At 42.8% G+C, this 19,165-nt stretch overlaps 1 long non-coding RNA gene across 2 annotated transcripts; it reads left to right on the plus strand.

Annotated features, from left to right (window-relative positions):
- The first annotated feature begins 12,325 nt into the window (after positions 1-12,325).
- LOC310681894 lies at positions 12,326-18,645 on the plus strand. Of its 2 annotated transcripts, XR_014513676.1 has the most exons (4): positions 12,326-12,493; positions 14,931-15,013; positions 15,632-15,784; positions 17,171-18,645. It is a non-coding gene; the product is annotated as an uncharacterized lncRNA (long non-coding RNA). The 2 variants fall into 2 exon arrangements; XR_014513677.1 differs by lacking the exon at positions 17,171-18,645 and having other exon boundaries at positions 15,632-16,049.
- Positions 18,646-19,165: the final 520 nt, after the last annotated feature.

Here is a 19,165-nt window from a genome sequence, read left to right on the forward strand (position 1 = left end):
GTAGGACTCAGTCTCTTGCGGCACTTTGTCAGCTTCCACTGAGGTCCAGGAGGCCATTCTCATCACTCGCTTGGGGTGGGTGGAATGGAACAAACTGATCATAGACCCCGACAGCCACAAATCAGCAGACATCTGCAGAGCAACCAGAAAGACAGCCCAACCCTCTGCTGCAGTATGTGGGCATGACTGCTCCCAAGCCAGGAGGCATTAACACAGGCTTCCTCAAACTCAACCCTCCAGATGTTTTTGGCCTACAACTCCCATGATCCCTAGCTAGCAGGACCAGTGGTCAGGGATGATGGGAATCGTAGGCTCAAAACATCTGGAGGGTCGAGGTTGAGGAAGCCTGCATTAACAGTTAGGAAAGGAAGGAGGGAGGGAGGGAGAAGTAAGGATAGGTGTGGGAGAGAGCATCGTGGAAAGAGAAAGGAAACACTAGAGGGAGGAAGTCAGGAAACCATGGGAGAAGCAGACAGGATAGAAAGCAGAATGGGAGACACGTGGAAAGAAGCGACAGGAAACTGAAAGAAAAGCCAAGAATAGAGATACCTGGGAAACTGGACCTCGCTAGACAAAGCCAGAGAAAACCAGAGGACTCTGAGAGAGACCAGTCATTCCAGGAGGAAGACAGAGCCAGCTGCAATGATCCTGCCCTAAGCCCTTCAGAGTACTTTCCAGTATCTCAACCATCAGACTTCACTGCAACCACCACCTGCCAGGCACCACCTGCAAGTATCCTTGCTGCCAGAGGTACTTTGGTCAAGCCTTTGTTGCACATCAGACAGTATTATTTGAGATTCAGTAGCCAGGCCAGGTTGATATAGGGTCTTTTCCTTTAACCAGTGATTGTATATACTGACCCTGACATCTTCTGCTGGGGGGGGGGGAAAGCATTGGATCTACCTTGGACAGCCCTCTTCCTCCAGCAGGAAGTAGAAATGCCTGACTGGTGTTACTGCAGTGAAAGCATCGTCCACTTTCTGTCTATGTTTTGTTTGTCTACAGATCTCCACATCTGGCCAATCAGAAGAAAGTTGTTATTGTATGAGGAGGCTGAAATAAACAGGCAAGATGCAAGGAGCACTTAATTACAGCTTAGGAACTTATGATCTGCAGAGGCAATATTCCAAAACAGCTGTCAGGCTCCTGAATCTGTTGTAACTGGGCCAACCTACCCTGCAGGAAGAAAGAGTGGTTTTAATTCCACCTCTCCCCTTCAGGAGAGGAGAGAGGCCTTACTGACTCACACCCAGTCAGTGACCCACAACTCCAAGTGAGTGACACTGGTTATCCTCAAGGGTGAGCCATACCTGGCCCCACAGGTCCCCCAGTCCTCCCCGAAATCACTATTCACCTGGAAAGTACCTCAGGATATTCACCATTTGTGACAACCTGTTCCCTTCTTCCACATACATACCTGCCAAGTGACCAGTCCAAGCAACCTATTTAACTAGGCTCCCATCTCTAACTGCTGCCACCCTGATTTACAGCATAGAGTAGACAAAAAAGAAAGTCCCCTCTACCAGAGGTATTATCTTCCTTCCCTTCTTCTGGTCCCACCACAAACTTGCTTCTGCCTGGACCTCTTTTGAAGCAGACACTTGAGCGATATTATTACGCCTGCTCCTCAGCCTGTGGATCAGGAGTGCTGAGGACGTTATCTAGACTCCAGAGCTTGGCTTGCTATCATGGGATCCATTTTAATGAGCTCTCCCAAGTAACTCCAGCTCAGATTACAGCATGGACACAAGCCATCTGACACCTTGCCCACTGGAAGTCTGCCCAGTCACCTCTGTGGCTGCTCGTCCCTTAATAATGGCTCATCCCATCATAGAAAATCAGTGTACGTGTGGCGATAAAAAATGCTTTACGAGGGCATGGGGATCTAAATAGCACTGAACCTTCATGACAGCATTTTTCTAGATGGTGCTGAGTACATGGCCTGAAAAGCATGTCCTCTCATTTGTATTCCCCCCTAAACACTTCCAGACTGTCAGATCCACTCTGATGTTAAGATACAAAATCTTTAGGGAACTGCATCAAGCAGGGTCTCAGAAGATCATCAACAACAGTTTTTGTTCTTTTCGATGTTTGCTTATCATTTTTCTTATCCTTTCTTGATTCTGCGCCTGCCTATTTGTTTTATGGATAACCATCTAGGTTAGAGTTGGGATGAAGGAATGTCGTGCATTTTACATTCGTATTTGATGGAGCCTCTGCAACTAGACAAATGGTGAGTGGACCGAGCATCCTTTATACAGCTGGTACAACCCCATGCTATAGATCCATGCAGCTGGGAACAGGCCTGTGAAGTACGGGCGGGGGGAGCCAGGAACACTTGCTGTGGGCTTCAGAAGGCCGAGCCTGTTGTGGGGCCCCACCACAGACTGGCAGCTTTTTTGTTTGAGTTTATGACTTTCTTCTAACAAGACTTCCACCCTGGGCCTCAGACAAGCTCTGCACAGGCCTGACTGGGATGGCGCAAACCATGGTTTGTAAGGTTGTGGCTAAAGCAATATCCTGTGCTCTGAAAATGGGAAAGGAGCAGGTCCATCTGGAGTCCCTCAACCTTCAAAGATTGAAGTAGTGAGCAACAAAGAACTGTTAAATGAGATCACCCACCCAGACTACTACCATGCTTTGACTTCTGTTTTAGGGAGAAACAGTTGGCCAAAGCAGTCAAGGCCAGTTCCTACATTATGTTTGGGTATGCTTTGCTGACACAGGAGTCAGCAACATCACACAATGTTATCAGGAAGCAGTTCCTCAGGCTTACTCGTTGACAGACCCACACTGTATTTTTTGTTTCTATGGAAGCCGCCCAGAGTGGCTGGGGAAACCCAGCCAGATGGGCGGGGTACAAATAATAAATTATTATTATTATTATTCTATTCAGGTGTTTGGTACCTATTGGTACTGAATGTGTTAAGCGACTCTCTCTTGAATGTATGAACATTATATATGTGCGTACATAGGACTCCTTAGACAAGGGTAGGAGCCCTGAGGTTTATGTGCAGTTAGGCCTATTTTGGACTGATGTAGGCAGTCCCCTGTTTACGCACATTCAATACGTGCGCAACTGTTTATATGCGCATCACACCAAACCAGGAAGTGACCCTGAAATGTCAAAGATGTCACTGAAACATCACTAAAAGGGCAAAATGGGGGCAGAGCAGGGGTGGAGTGGAGCAGGGTGTCTGTGGGCTTTTTCGATGCATTTCAATTATACATTATTTCACAGACGAGTGCACTGCCTCAGAATGCAACCCCCGCGCAATCAAGGACTGCCTGTACCTGCCATGGGCGAACGTATTGAAACGCATTGACTAGGGGTTGTTTCCTAGAGAGTACCTTGATGCAGTTGGTATTCATAAGGACCAAACACCTGAATAGGGCGAATGTTAATTCCATTTCTGGGTGTGATTCATGTACTTACAAAAACATATGAAAACACTTGTGAATAGGGCTAAAGGGTTGTGGTAAAAGGAAGTAGCTTTTTCATCTTTAGTATTCCATGGTCACTTCCACGGACTGCAGCGTGAAAATCCCCTTAAAAGTTGCAGCCATACCGATGCAGATGGCTAAACGATCTGCAATAGTTTTTGCAAAGGACAGATTTCTTTCTCTAGCTCAAGCCAACTGAGACAATTTTAGATTTTTACCCACAATTCCTTATATTACAGTATTGCTCTTTATAGTTTAACAAGTTTCCACTCTGTTGTGACACATGACAGGCAGCGCCTGTGTTGGTGGCTGAACCAAGAGATGAACAATGCAATTGTTGACTGTAACGAATACCTGTCAATTTCAAAGTGACAATTTCTACTTATGTTAAACTTACAAAAGAAAAGGTAAAACACTCTTTCCCAGGGTATTTTGAAAAGAAACGAGGAAACATTTGATATGTGTTTTTACAGCTCAAACAAAATGTAAAGCTCTAACTTATCATGATAAAAGGAAATAATAGAATTTCGGGTGGGTGGGGTGGAATTAACATATGACCTGATTGACAGTTACTATATGAAAAGCTATACACGTGTATATGCAACTTCATAGTAAAGTCAGCTCACATTTTGAATGTTCCTGACTGCCACGAGAAACCCTCCCTTTCCTAATTCAAATGAATGAAGGGGTACTCTCACTTTCTGCTCCATGAATATTTTTGCTTCCTCGGTGCTGCAGTGTTGTCCTGTATTATAAGATAACCATGTCCCGAGGTTTAACCGTTAGCTATTAAAATATCCTAACTGCCTACCTGAGATGTATAGTTGAAAGCAGCCCTGCATACGTCCCCCAGGGCAACAGCATACAATCCCCCAGAATGATCAGGTAGGATCAATGGAAAACAACAATAAGCAATCCAGAAAATAGCGTTGCAGTTTCCCAAGCCAGAAAATACCAGCAACCTTTAAAATTAAGCCAATTCACAAAGGCACTGTTAGCCTTTGACCTATGATTGCTAATTGATTCACAGAACTCCTGGTTCAAATGCAAAATATAGGTCAAGAACATTTGGGACAGAATCCGGCCTTGATCCATCACAGATCTCCACTTGTATGGAAAGGGCTAATGGCAATCGGGAATGTTTGTATGAAGTAATTTATTTATTTATTTATTTATTTATTATTTATTCGATTTATATACCACCGTCCACCAAGGCGGTTCACAAGATAAAAACATGAGATCAAGGCACAAACAAACAACAAAATAAAAACCCACTCCCACAAACTCATTTAAAGGGCTGCAGAATATCAATCTGGTTGAAGAGGAATGTTTTTGCCTGGCACCTAAAGATATATAAGGAAAGTGCCAGAAGAATCTCCCTGGGGAGAGCATTCCACAAAGAGGAAGCCACTGTAGAAAAGGCCCGTTCTCATGTTGCCACCCTCTGGATCTCTTGTGGAGGTGGCACACAAAGAAGGCCCTAAGTTGGACTCAGAGGTCAGGTCCGTTTCTATGGGGAGAGGTAGTCCTAAAGGTATTGTTGTCTTTAGCCAGAATCCCACAATCAGAGCAGCATGCATCAGAGGAGAAGGAATCAGTGGCTAACTCGTTCCCTAAGCTTCCAAAATGCACTTGTGAAGTTTCAGTCTAGCTAAAATTTCATATTCAAGTATTTCCATTTGTATTGTAGATATAAAGCCATAAATATACAATTTTACAATTTTAAACTTTCAGGGTAGTATTAACTATTGGGCCAAACGTTGGTCCCTCTTTCATATTTCCGAAGATTAACGGGTGAACCGATGAAGCAGATTGTAATCATACCTCAGTGATGCATTTTCTTAAAAGACATCACTTTCCCATTTAATACCCTCTACAAGTGAGAAAACGGACCTCATTAACGGTGCCGCAGAAAAATTGCGACAGAAAAATTGTACCTTCCTTTTAAAAGCCTATGTCTTTAAACTGAAAGAGATCAATTACAAAAGCTATAAACATTTAAATCATTTTTTTCTGAACACATATACTATGAATCTTATCAATAGGATATTCTCCACTAATAGCACATTTCCTTAACAGCTTTACAGTTCTCCACTTATTTCAAAGTATTGCTTTCTTATATTACTCTAAGTGGGTTGTGCGTGTGTGTTTTACTTTGTCTTAAAGTATTAAAATGTTTGAAAGACTTACCTAGGAAACTCATTCAGGAGTAAGTCCCATCAAATTTAATGGTAGACATGCATGCTACTTTTGTGCTTTCTTTGGATCCCCGGGAAATGCACACTGAAAATGTGACAAAAGATTCTTTTAAAAGAACTGAAAAGTAGCAGCTGATGAGGCAAAGCAGGGGGTGGGCAGTGTTACTTACCCAGCTTCCCAAAGTGGAGATCATTGCCAGTAAACTATAGGGAGGGGTGAGATAGCTTTACAACAACAACAATAAACAGCTGTTAGGACCTAATAATTAAGTACACAGCTGGGGATGCCATGATGTTTTCAGGAAGCATGGGGACCCAGGAAGCCTGCAAAGCACAGATAGCTGGAGACATGATTTATAGAATGAAAAATAGAACGTACCACAAGCACAGCATGGCTGCCTTGAAAGTAAGGTGTTGTTGTTTAGTTGTTTAGTCGTGTCCAACTCTTCGTGACCCCATGGACCAGAGCACGCCAGGCACTTCTGTCTTCCACTGCCTCCCACAGTTTGGTCAAACTCATGCTGGTAGCTTCGAGAACACTATCCAACCATCTCGTCCTCTGTCGTCCCCTTCTCCTTGGGTCCTCCATCTTTCCCAACATCAGGGTCTTTTCCAGGGAGTCTTCTTTTCTCATGAGGTGGCCAAAGTATTGGAGCCTCAGCTTCAGGAAGTCCTTCCAGTGAGCACTCAGGGCTGATTTCCTTAAGAATGGATAGGTTTGATCTTCTTGCAGTCCATGGGACTCTCAAGAGTCTCCTCCAGCACCATAATTCAAAAGCATAAATTCTTCAGCGATCAGCCTTCTTTATGGTCCAGCTCTCACTTCCATACATCACTACTGGGAAAACCATAGCTTTAACTATACGGACCTTTGTTGGCAAGGTGATGTCTCTGCTTTTTAAGATGCTGTCTAGGTTTGTCTTTGCTTTTCTCCCAAGAAAGTAAGGTAAGGACAAACTAACTAACTAACTAACTAACTCCTTGCATCCCACCCATGAGAATTTCACCACATATTTTTCTCCTCATTCATAATTTTCAGATTCAGTTTCCTGTTCAGGGTTCCAACCAACCAGTCTTGCCCTCTCCCGGGTTACTCCATTTGAGCAAGTCCCCCCCCCCCACCATGCAGATTTTCAGTTGTCTGAGGCTATACATAAAGTAGGGATGGGCAGTGCTATTTTTCTAGGGGGGAAAGGTGTCGGAACTCGCCATGAAAGCCTCCCTCTTTCTTTTAGAATGGCAATGGCACCCACCTGAGAGGTGCTAGAACTGAGTTCTGGAGAGTTCCCCCCCCCAAAAAAAAAGCCCTGGGGATGGGAAGCCGGTGTGTTTTCAGATGTTGTTGCAGTCCAACCCATCAGCCCCAGCCAGCATGGCCAAGGATTGGGATGGTGAAAGTTGTAGTCCAACAACATCTGGGTCAAAAGCAGTTCCCCTGTCTGTGAAATAGATAGATAGATAGATAGATAGATAGATAGATAGATAGATAGATAGATAGATAGATATAGATAGATGATAGATAGATGATAGATAGATAGATAGATAGATAGATAGATAGATAGATAGATAGATGATAGATGATAGATAGATAGCAACAGCTGGTGGGAAATAGGTCTAATTGCTCTTTCTGATGCAGAATTGAGGTCACGCCCAGTCTCCTGGAAAAAAAGGGAGACAATTACCTCACCTCCATGACAAAGAGCTCAGCTGTGGAACAAAGTTTTTATCCCATGCCTACAGGTAAAGGAGCAAAGTGCCAGTGAAAGAGAGTTAAGAGGTATTTTATTTATTCAATCAACTTTCATGTTTCCAGCTTGGTAAGGATGAAGATGGCCCAGCCCCTGAACACTTGTCTGATTTGAAAAAGGTCTGTCAATTGACAAGCTCTTTCTTTCCGGCCTGCCTCATGGAGTGATGATTTTCACACATTCCTTTCACACACCAGCGCTCGCCATTACAGTGCCAGCATGACAAACATTGCCTAAAGGTTTAGAACAGTTTATGTAATTATGTGATTCATGCATACCCAGAAATATTTGGGATTGCCTTGCTGATTGGAGAGAAGCTGATGAATTCACCAAGTCGGCCCCAAAGGAGTTCATGCAAGTAATGAAGTTGTTCTCTATGTGTGGGGGGAAGAGCAATCATGGCAGTCAAATGCATATATCACGCGTACCAAATAAAGTGAGTTTTGAAATGGATACGTGATGGATATTTTCATGATGAGGCTTGGAGCTGATTTCCCCCCACTTTGTTTTTTTGACATTGTGATCATGTTTAAGAACCCCCACATTCTTGTTGTTGTTAATAATATCATCAACAACAAAAACACAGCAATAGAATCATCAAACTGCAGAGTTGGAAGGGACCATGAAGACCATCTAGTGTCCAACCCCTTGCAATGCAAGAAGCTCTTGCCCAACATGAGGCTTGAACCCACAACTCTGCGATTAAGAGTCTCATGCTCTACCAACATAAAACAGTAATCCAGCATCTAGAAACCAAGGATGGTATCCAGTGCTGGTCCTACTAAGAGCAGACCTACTGAAACTAATGGACATGACACACTTAAGCCAATTAATTTCAATAGGTCCACTCTACAGCTGAATTCAGACAGCACTTTATTCCACTTTCCTGATGTTTCCTTACCTGATAATTTGTGTGTTTTATGTGATCTTTCGGACTACAGAAAAGCTACTTCCGGAAATCTACCAGAAGTCCAATATCATGGCTTATATACAACCAACTTATACTCCGAGTAGTCCCATTATGTGTAGTCTTCTGCTTGTTCCATCTGTGAAAGGATTTCATCTTACCAGATGGAATGACTGGTCATCTCCTCTCCCTGGAGAGGTTCTCCTGCCATCTCTCCAGCCAATTTTTTTTTTTGGGGGGGGCAGTGGAAGGAGAGAGGGAAAGCCCTGTTGCACAAGTGGAATCTCCAGGGAGGCAAATCCTATCCATTGAAATCAATGGACCTAGGTTAGTGATGCCCATTATCTTCAGTGGGTCTACTCTGAGTAGGAGTAATATTGGCTACAACCCCACATGAGAAAATTTCATAAGGAAATGCAAGGGCTACGGCTCTTAACTCCACAGACGTTGGCAGGCAAATTAACTGATTCCTGAGATCCTTCCCATATCTCTTACGGCTTTCTTCCTATCCATATCCTCCAACATTTCTCCAATGAAAATAGGGACGTCTATTCCATAATAATAATTTTACTGTTTATACCCCACCCATCTGACTGGATTGCCTCAGCCACTCTGGGTGGCTTCCAACATATATAAAAACATAATAAAACATTAAACATTATTAAAAAAAACCACATTCTGTATAAAGGGCTGCCTTCAAATGGCTCAGGGGTTGGATAACTCCATACTCTCCAACATTTAACCGATTAAAATAAGGAAAAGCAGGACATTCTGGGATCAAATCAGAAACTGGGACAGCTTCTGTAAATCTGGGACTGACCCTGAAAAATAGGGACACTTGAAGGGTCTGCCTACCCATATTCCACAAAAATTTACTAGAAACCCAAACTGAATTTACAGTGTTGCTCAGCTTGGGCTCAGATGTCCCATCTAATGACTAAAGCCCGGGAACTTCATGAAACCTCGCAAAGTTTTATAGTCAAAGAAGTAAGTGAACATTTTGCAAATGAAGCATGCAGTGTAAACAGTGGTCTACCCACAGAACTCAAGTTACAGATTGCCATGGAGTTTACCAGAATCCTTCCGTGCTTAATGCAACTACAGCACAAGAATACCCAGGCCTGAGACTCCAAAGAAATTACTTTCCTTCTCCAAATGTTTTGCTTAAGATTTGTAATGTGAATGTGGCCCAGATTGCAGAGCCAGTGCCAATTCTCAGGGTAGCTGAGGTGAGGGGTTGTGTTTCAGTTTGGCTCCATACCACCATTTCCACAGACCAATTAAGCATTGTTGCATGGCATTCTGACACCATAATTCCTTTTCCATAAAGTTGCATGGGCGTTGCTGTCAAATCATTGAGGCCTAATGAGTGGATACCTAGCAGCGTATCAGTCCACCTCCCTTTAAATTGCTGTAAAATCTATGTGAGTTTTCAAAGTTTCATTGCTTGACCATCATTTAATCTGATCATGTTGCTTTAAAAAATGATGCCCCCCCCCACTCTCCTGATGAATTTCTTTCAAACATGGAGATGTTTACTTTTCAGTACAGTTAATATGCTACAACTTCCTAAAGAATCCATTGCAACTTCAAAAATGTGTGCACGCAGCTGACATCCCTATAGTCAGGCTGATTCATGAGCCGAATCACAGCTGTGATAACTGCGTTCAAAAGATTATTAATGAGGAAGGTGTTTAGAACAATGCTGTCTATAGGTGCACAGTGTTTCCGTTTTGAAAATGAACAACATAAGGTTGCTGTACAGGGATAAGTCTTCTGAAAACTGACACATGTCTGATAGTCAGGTCTTTGTTGCAGTCATTCCTCCCATTCCTCTAAATCTTTATTTGGCTGGAAGCAGGGCCAGATTTAGATGAAGGGCCTAGGCAGGCTGGAGGCTTAGGTGTTTCAGGGCTTAATCAGATTTCCCCTGCGGCAGATTTCGAATCGATCTGCCAGGAATTTCCATCAGTCTTCGATGGAACCCTGGGCCTGTATAACGGACCCCCGATTTCACTATGGCTCAACCCCACAGTGCAACCCATTCGGGTTAAGGCCCTTAGAGTCCCATTTGCGCTTAAACCCAGGATCGATGAGGAGCTTGATCGCTTAGTCACCCAAGTCACCGTCTTAGAGCCGGTAGCTTCGGGGAGCTGGAAAACCCCAATCGTCACACCAGTTAAGCCGGACAGCTCAGTCCGTATCTGTGGCGATTACAAATGCACCCTGAAGGGGGCCTTACAGGACCACCTGTACCTCGTTCCGGTGGTGAGCCACGTGTTAGCAACCCTGGATGGAGCCAAGATCTTTGGGAAGCTGGATTTAGCGCAAACTTATAAGCAGCTAACCGTTGACGAGGCCACCGCAGATGCCCAGACAATCGTGACTCATAGGGGTGCTTTCAGGGTCAAGCGTCTACAGTTTGGAGTTAGCATGGCCCCAGGGTTATTTCAGAGCCTAATGGACCGTCTACTTAAAGGCATCTCCAAAGTCACGCTGTTTTTCGACGATGTGCTGATCACCGCATCATCGAGAGAGGACTTTGCCATCAGATTACAGATAGTGCTCCAACGCTTCCAGGCGGCAGGACTTAAGGTAAAACAGAAAAAGTGTCTGTTGGGAGTGAGCAGGCCAGGTTGTCCTCTTATATACCTGCTGGGATTGATAAGGCATCTGACCCTCACCTGAATCTCATAGCTCTGCTGTAGCTGCCTCTGATTAGTTATCATTTAACTCTTTGGGTAAATAATTAGCATCACATGTTATGTGTATGGAAGTTGCCGAACCAATTAGCCAACTAGAAGTATTACTGTTAATAGCACCAGTTTTCCTAAACCTTGATATTGCTGGATAGTTTTGATGAACTTCAAAAGCATTTTTAGTTTGCTTTCTGTTGCCACCCTGGAACTTTTCTTTATTAGTTCCACTTTGTTTTGTACGAATCCTTGCAAGTGAAGGAAAACAACTTTTCTGCTTGTGTATGTTGATAATATAATTTTCAGGCGTCTTGACTGTGACTAAGGTGACCTGTGTGCTTGCTTGTTTGATTAACAGCTGTTGGGAACTTCTAGGTCCCTGCTCTCCCTTCTTATGGTCTTTGTACTGGACCTGGAGACTCCAATAGGGAGCATTCCATTTCAAAAAGGAGGGCAAGTGGGCACTCTATCAAATGACAGGGCAGGAGTTACACGGAGCAGGGCCTTTTCGCTGGTGGTGCCCATTGTATGCCTCGCTCTTTCTAGACCAGCTCTCTTTTGGTCTGCATTTCGGAGATTTATAATTTAGGAAGACTTTGGAAGAACTGATTGACAAGTCTTATCAGTTGCTGACATAAGAGCGGATTCTATTCTGTGCTTCTTGGTGCACCAGGGTTTACACCAGCGTAATAGAGTTGGCCAGGATGCCAGAAGGGATACAATTTATGAGCTTTCTCCATTATCTGCATGGCAGGGGGTGTTCAGTCAACAGTCAGGGGGTGTTCAGTCAACTTATTTCCAATAAGTGCCCCCCTCTTTATTTCCATAAGCAGTCCTTGAGTCTGTACTCTGAATAGTGACACCAGGGACCTAGGAGGTGCAGGGCTTGCCAGTCCAACCCCTGCACAGTCTCACCAGGGCTGACCTTAATGCATTTGGAGCAACTGGGCCAAATTGCCCCCCCCCCGGCCGCTCCTAAGGGGGCCCCTGCACTAGGGCAATCTAGATGGATTTTATTTATATCTATAAGATTTTGCAAACTTTGGCTGTGAACTGGGGCCCAGAAAAAAATTCAAGTTGCACCCCACTGCTTCAAATTGGGCCCCACTGGCTAGCCCTGACTCTAATAGTTGCTGGCCTGAGTTGCCCTGCTCTTGCATGAAATCTTGGGTTTACAATTTTGGGAGAGGGGAGACTGCGGCACTGGGGAGAGGGCAGGCTGGCGAGGCCCCCTAGATATAGAAGCCCAGGTTGTCCTGCCCTCACATGAAATCTTGGGTTTGCAATTTTGGGAGAGGGGAGACTTCCCGCTGGGGAGCAGGAGGGCTGGCGAGGCCCCCTAGATTTAGAGGCCCTAGGTTTCAGCCTACTTAGCCTATACATAAATCCTGCACTGGCTGTGGAGAGGCAAGGCAACTGAAAGGAGGCTGGGTGCGAAGGCCTTGGAAATCATTCCAAGGCCTAAATGCAGCAGGTAGCGATATCTTGAAACTGTACAAGGTAAATATGGCCTAAATCACCTGCTTTAGCAAGATAAGTCCTCAGAGTTCTCTAAGCTAAATGTACACCGCTGAAATTTGATTGAAAACTTTGCGATGTGAAGACTGAAAATCACAAGGAGGAGGCAGACGTGTTTAATCTTCAGTTGGATAACAATTCAAGATAGACTGATAGAGATACCTGCTGCCTGATAAACCAGTCAATACTGTAGATGGAAGATACTCACTAAAAACAGACACCGCAAAGGCAGGTGATTTGGCAGCCGGAGCGGGGGAGGGGGATAGTGGGTGATCCTGGTGTTTCTTTCTTGTCATCTGTTCTCTGCTCTCTGCTGAGCAAGTCAAGGTCTGTATTTTACTAGGTTACTATCCTTGAAGGATGCAATCCAGCAAGCTCCATTACCCACACGCAACAGATTGATGTATGTGCAAGTGGGATTTGAGTTTTCTTTTCCTGAACGTAACCCCTGCACCACCAAAATGCAAAGCGCTGCTTAAACTTGCTGGAAAAAAGCAGGTTGCAACGTGCATACTGTTTGAAAACAGCTCTGTGATAACGGAGGCTGAAAAGTAGTAAGCATCAAAAATATGCAGAAGATCCAGGGCTTTTTTTAAAGCTGGAACTCAGTTCCAACACCTCTTAGGTGGGCGCCATTGCCACGATAAGAGAACAAGGGAGGCATTCATGGTCAGTTCCGGTACCTATTTCCATCCCTGAATAATAGCACTAAGAAGATCAGATCCTTTAGCAGCTTGCAGGAATAAAGCCCTTCCCACACAAAAATTGAAATAGCCAATGCTAAGTGGGCAACCATCTCCCCTGCCCCACCCCCTGCTCAAATTGCCACTAGGAATGACACCAAACTATGGTGCAGCTTAGATACTTTTAAAGTGTTGGATGAGGGACTCTGGCCACCTTGCAGAAGTACTTACCTCTGTCTATGTGTCTGTCTGTCTATCTACACACACACACACACACAAACATCTTCTTTCCATATTCCAGGTAAGGGTTTTTGCACCCCTCACTTATGCTTAAAAAAAATTAACAGAATTTCAGTAGAATGCAAACTTTAACCTTCACGAACCTAATAAGTGAAATTTCATCTTGGTGGGCCAATGTCACTTTGAAAGTGGGTGTTATCAACTTACCTATAGTTTCACCAATAACATGGAAAAACATTTCAGCGAACTCAGTTGGAATTGCTTTCCATTTATGATCAAAGTGCTAATGATGAAGATTGATCTACCATCAGCTACTTGCACTGTGTTAGTGTCATGGTTAATAATACTAGGATTGAGTGACAAATTTTCATAAAGAATTATTTTGTTTGCAAGTCTTTGAAATCCAATGTGGCCATGATCCAGCTAAAGTTGAGTACAGAGGTTTGTACCAGTTCACTGGGTGCCAAAGAGTTGCCGACCCGATTTTAAGTGCTGGTGATAATCTATAGAACTGTAAACATCTTGGAACCAGGTTGTCTGAAGAACTGATTCCACTTCTGTGAGGTTGCCTGGGCTCATGTGGCTGCTGGTAAGATCTATAAGACTGGTGAACACGAGACAGACTCTTTTCTGTGTTGGCCCCATTCTTATGGAAAGCCCTGCCATGGGAGATTCACCTATTTCCTTGACTCTTGACTATTTTAAACAGACCTTAAACACCTGAATGTTTCAGTCTGCTTTTAGTTAATGCTGGTTTTATAGTCTACAGTTTTAACTGTTCCTGATACCTTTCTTTTTATTTGGTGTGTTATTTTAATGCTGTTGTTGTAGTGAATTATATTTTTTTACGTATTCTGTTGTTTCCTGCTTTTGTTTTGTAAACTGCCTTGAGAAAGTTTTGAACCTTTTAAAGAAAGTATATGTATACTTTAAAGAAACAAATGTACCGTAGATCTCAGTGGGTAGAGGAAGAGAGAAGTTCATGCTTAACTATGAAATTAATGTGACTTTAAAAACAGTCACTGCATCATGCCAGGTGTTATTTTGTAACGTGCATCATTTTTGGCGGTGCACCTATGCTCAAATCACTAGGTGAGCACAGCAGTGTGGGCACTAATGTTGATAATTCATATCATTTATCCGCTAGATCAGAAGACAGTGTGGCCTGCTGCGTAAATTCATATTTTGGCACTCTTTAAAAAGTGGATTATTATTGACCCAATAGACCGTAACAGCTCCAAAGAAGCCATTACTGTCTATTGTGTAAATCCTTCATGGCACATGTTTTATTGACCCTTTGGAGACATCATGGTCTGTCTTGTCAATCCAGCTGCCATACATGCGTAAAAGACCTGTGCGCCTAGGATCCTTACGAAACTGTAATCGTATGATTAATGCATGTTCCAAGCACCTATACGCATTCCTAAGCAACGTTAAAGAGCTACTTCTAACTCGTTTCTTTTCTGTTTTGAAAATACCCCCATTGCCCACTGCAGGGAGCTGAAAATAATAACAACAGGAAAATGACAAAAATACCACATTCCAGGGAATAAACAGATGGAACAGCACATATGAGGCAGTAAATTATTTTTATTTTTTATATATATTTTAATGGTCAAGGTATTTTATTTACTTAGCACAACATATTTACCCACTTTGGCATGCTCTAGGTGACTGACAACAAAAGCAAATGAATGGGGGTTTTTTAAGTGGGAACAGAGCAGCAAATCAGAAAAGTGAATAGAGACCCCTAATCCAAAAGAAGCAAAAACCAAACTACATTAAGCCCTTTTCAGACATTCTATAAGCTGGCGCAGACTTCACCCCTGACCTACGTGCATCCATTGTAATGTCTGTGGAGAGCCCTCCAGGTGTGCAATATGGGAGCGCTTTGCAGATGTTATAATGGATGTGCATAGGTCTGGGCCCAGCCTGCTCCTGCAGCCCTGCAGGTCAGCCTTGCAGACCAGTGTTCTTCAAATCTTGGCCCCCAAATCTTGGCCTACAACTAACATCATTAAATTGTTTTTTGGGAAACAATATAAATATTATCTTTGAGGTTGACCCAAGCTACCATGAATTTGACCTTCCATATATCCATTCACAGAACACTTGTGTTCCTCCTGTAAGTATAGACATGCTCTCCCCTGTAGCAGCTGAAGGACAGAAATCCTCACAAATATTCTTAATTGTATAGGAAAATTCCTGACGTCCTGGTTTTCGGGTGTAAATATGGCATGGAGGGGGGAAGTACCAGGATGTATGGCAACGCGATGGAAGAAACAGCGGAAACAGCTCCAAAAGTTTTTTTAAAAGCACAACAATTCCAAAGAAAATTTCAACAATTTCGGTGGGTTTCTAAATCTCAACAACTTTATGGGTGTCAAGAATTTTACTTTTTGAAATATGGCAACCCTAAATTTTATAACATGAACTCTTTGTGTGATCTAGTTATGATCCTTGCCAAGTTCTGGTATCTCCTTTCCACAAGTTATAACATTATCAGACATTTAAACATCTGTTATTTCAGTTCCTAACTTTCCAACTGGTGTTAAATCTTACCTTTTTCGCATTACTAAAACAAAAAACAACCCCCCCTTGCATTTCTTGCTCTCTGACTTTTCCTTCTCTTTGGTATAGATGCAATAGGGCATTCATCTTGAATAGACCCCGCCCACCTGCTGAGAGTAATTGTCAGGAAGAGAATAGCAGAATCGAAAAGCTTTTGTGAAAGGGAATACAGACAACATAGGATTCTGAATCTGAAACCCAGCATATATTTTCCTCTCTCTCTCCCCCCTTCCTCTTTGTTGGGTCTTGCAGCTGTTTCCCATCACAACTGTGAGAGACACAGCAAAATTGAGTGTATCTGTATCACACTTAGTTTCGCAGGCGGCTAATAACTTACTTGCCAGCTATGCCTGATTTAATCAGGACAGACCTGATTTATGGTTGTTTGTCCCAAAGTCCGATTCCTTCAGCCTGCATCACCAACCGGGGATGTATATATCCATGTTCTCTCCATCAGGGCTACAGTTTCCCCTTGGTAGACCAGTTGAAGGAGGAGGGCTGGCTGAAGGAGGATGCCCAGGAATGCTCAACAAGGGTTGAACAACTGTTTTGCTTTTCTCATTGCCCATGACCTGTTTGCCAGTCGCAGTCGATAAATCCTTTCACTTTCTTTGTAATGTTATGTCCCAGTGCTTGAAGCTACAGAGATGGTGTTTAACCACTGCAGTGGCCGGGACGTAATGTTACCATGGCTTGGCCAGGTACTTCAGTAGCCTTACTGTACACGTTCGCTTTGCAATTGGGTGGGGAATCTGTCATTTTTGTTTTGTTCCGGTTTGTTTTTACCACCTTAAATTCAGTTCTCCACATTTCTACCTCAATTTGCCTGTTTACTTATATATAAAAAAGTTATTCTGAAAATTCGTTTTAACGCAAATTTCTTGCAAGATGCACATGTTTGTGTACAACTTTTGCAAGGCAATTCTCTAAAACAATGGGATTTTCTGTATTGTTTTCACTAATAGGAACATTTATAAGGACACTTCGCCGCAGCATATTAATTTTCTGCACATCATTTGGCTAGAGGAAAAGCATTGCAAATGTCAGAAAAATGTGAACTTTGAAGGATGACTGTTTTAGTTCTCACATTGTTTGGGGCAAATTAGGTAGATTCGCCTTTAAACGCAAACCAAATTGGATTCCTCCCCAACTTTCTGTTATATAGATGCTGATAGCCTGTGCTAGGAGGAGGGCTCACCAGTGGCTCCACAACCAACTCCTGATGTGCCTATACCCATCCAGGACACTTACACATAAGTTTTTTAAAGAGGTCTTCATCTCACAAATTATCTTAAGGAGGGCATTGCAGTGGGTGGATGCTATCACTGAGAAGACATGCCTCTATTACACCACCAAGTGACAATCCACTGGCTGTAGAACAGCCAACAAGGTCCCTCAGGAAGATCTGCTTCATCTGTACTATGGTGGGTGGTCTGTTGGACGACAACTAGTCTATAACTGTCTGCAAGAGCTGGAGTCCAACTGCATTGGGAATGCCACAAGTTCCACAGCCCTGAAATAGAGAGGACCTAACAAGCCATTTTGTGCCCACTTAGCAGTGAGAGAAGTCAACAGTTCTACAATTACACTGTTATCTCAGTCGCCCCAAACTGTCCATCCTTGTAATGCAGAAACACTCAGCATGGATGAAGTCAAAAGGTGTTTTTTAGCTGCACACTATCTCAGATGTGTAAGCCCTGAGCTTCTTGCCACAAAGGTTTCCATCAACGGTGCCAAATTATGTGTGGGTAGTTTTTTTTTGCAAAGTGATCTACTGCTACTGCTCATTGGGGACTAAACTGAGATGATCCAGCTCATTTATTTTTCTCAAGGCTGCAAACTGGTTGGGAAAAGTCCTCATAGTGAAGCCAGTTCATGCTTTGCTCACTCAGCAGTTATGTTATTTGGCACTGGGGAGGGGAAATATTCTTATGGAACTTAGCAAAAAATCTGTCATTAGATCAGACGCCCCAATGAAGAAGTATATTAGTTATTCTTGTAAGCAAAGTTGGGTTGCGGAAACGGGGAAACTGGATAAAATAAACCTCCTAAAAGAGGAGTTTCTTCTATTTTAAAAATGTAATATATCTCTTTCCCTAGATATGCATTGGTGAAATAGGCCAGGATATTACTGCAAAATTTAAAAAAAAAAAAAAAGAAAACAATATTATGATACTATATGCTATACATAATTTTATGCGATAAGCATACTGTGATTATTTAAATATACTTGACAACTATCTTAAAACTTTTGAAGTTGTTAACATTTTGGAGGAACGTCTTTGCAAATTAGCATTTGCATTTATCTGTGTTCAGATTTTTTCCAGGACAACAGTTGGTATAAAACCTGCACATTGGAGTCCAATCATATTTGACAGGCTGTGCCATACTCTACAATATCTGTCAATGAAAATAGGTATATATGTTTTATTGCAAGAGAGGGGCAGTATTTCATCATGCAGATTACTGAGTGCAAATGTTTTAGCTGCTTAGACAGGGTCCGGTTTCTAGCACTCCTTATTAAACCATTAAGGAATGGGAATTGTGATATATTTTAGCGGTGTGTGGTGTTTTGATTTGTTAGCCACCTTGAGTTTCTTGTGAAATTTAAGTGGCAGGTAAGTTTTTACATAAATCAATGTATTGAATCAAGTCCTGCATTTGATAACACAAATAACTCTGAACATTTTAAAGTGTTAAGTATTATTAGTTGGAATATATATATATATATATATATATATATATATATATATATATAGTGCTAAATGGCATACAATACATGGGACTTGGAAGAACTCCATTTATATCCAGCCTGTACCAAGAAAAGTATGCTATAGCACAGGGTTGGGGAACATGTGGGCTTCCATAAGTTCTTAGACTACAACTCCCAACATCCCTGAGCATCGGTCATGCTGGCTGGGGATGATGGGAGATGAAGTCCATCAACATGTGGAGGACTGTCACATCTCTCTTGACTTTATTGATTCCCCAGCATAACTCTCTCTAACAGGAAAATTATTTGGTGAATGATGACAGAATTGGAGTCAGAACAGGGCCAGTGAATATCACTGTGTTGGGATGAGGTGGAGATCCGCTTGCTTGGTGAAATGCCTAGGTTTACAGAAGTACGATAACTCTTTTAAAAAACAAAACATAAACA

The sequence above is a fragment of the Podarcis tiliguerta genome, assembly GCF_965153285.1.
Source record: "Podarcis tiliguerta genome assembly, chromosome: 7".
In the NCBI taxonomy this organism is placed as follows: domain Eukaryota; kingdom Metazoa; phylum Chordata; class Lepidosauria; order Squamata; family Lacertidae; genus Podarcis; species Podarcis tiliguerta.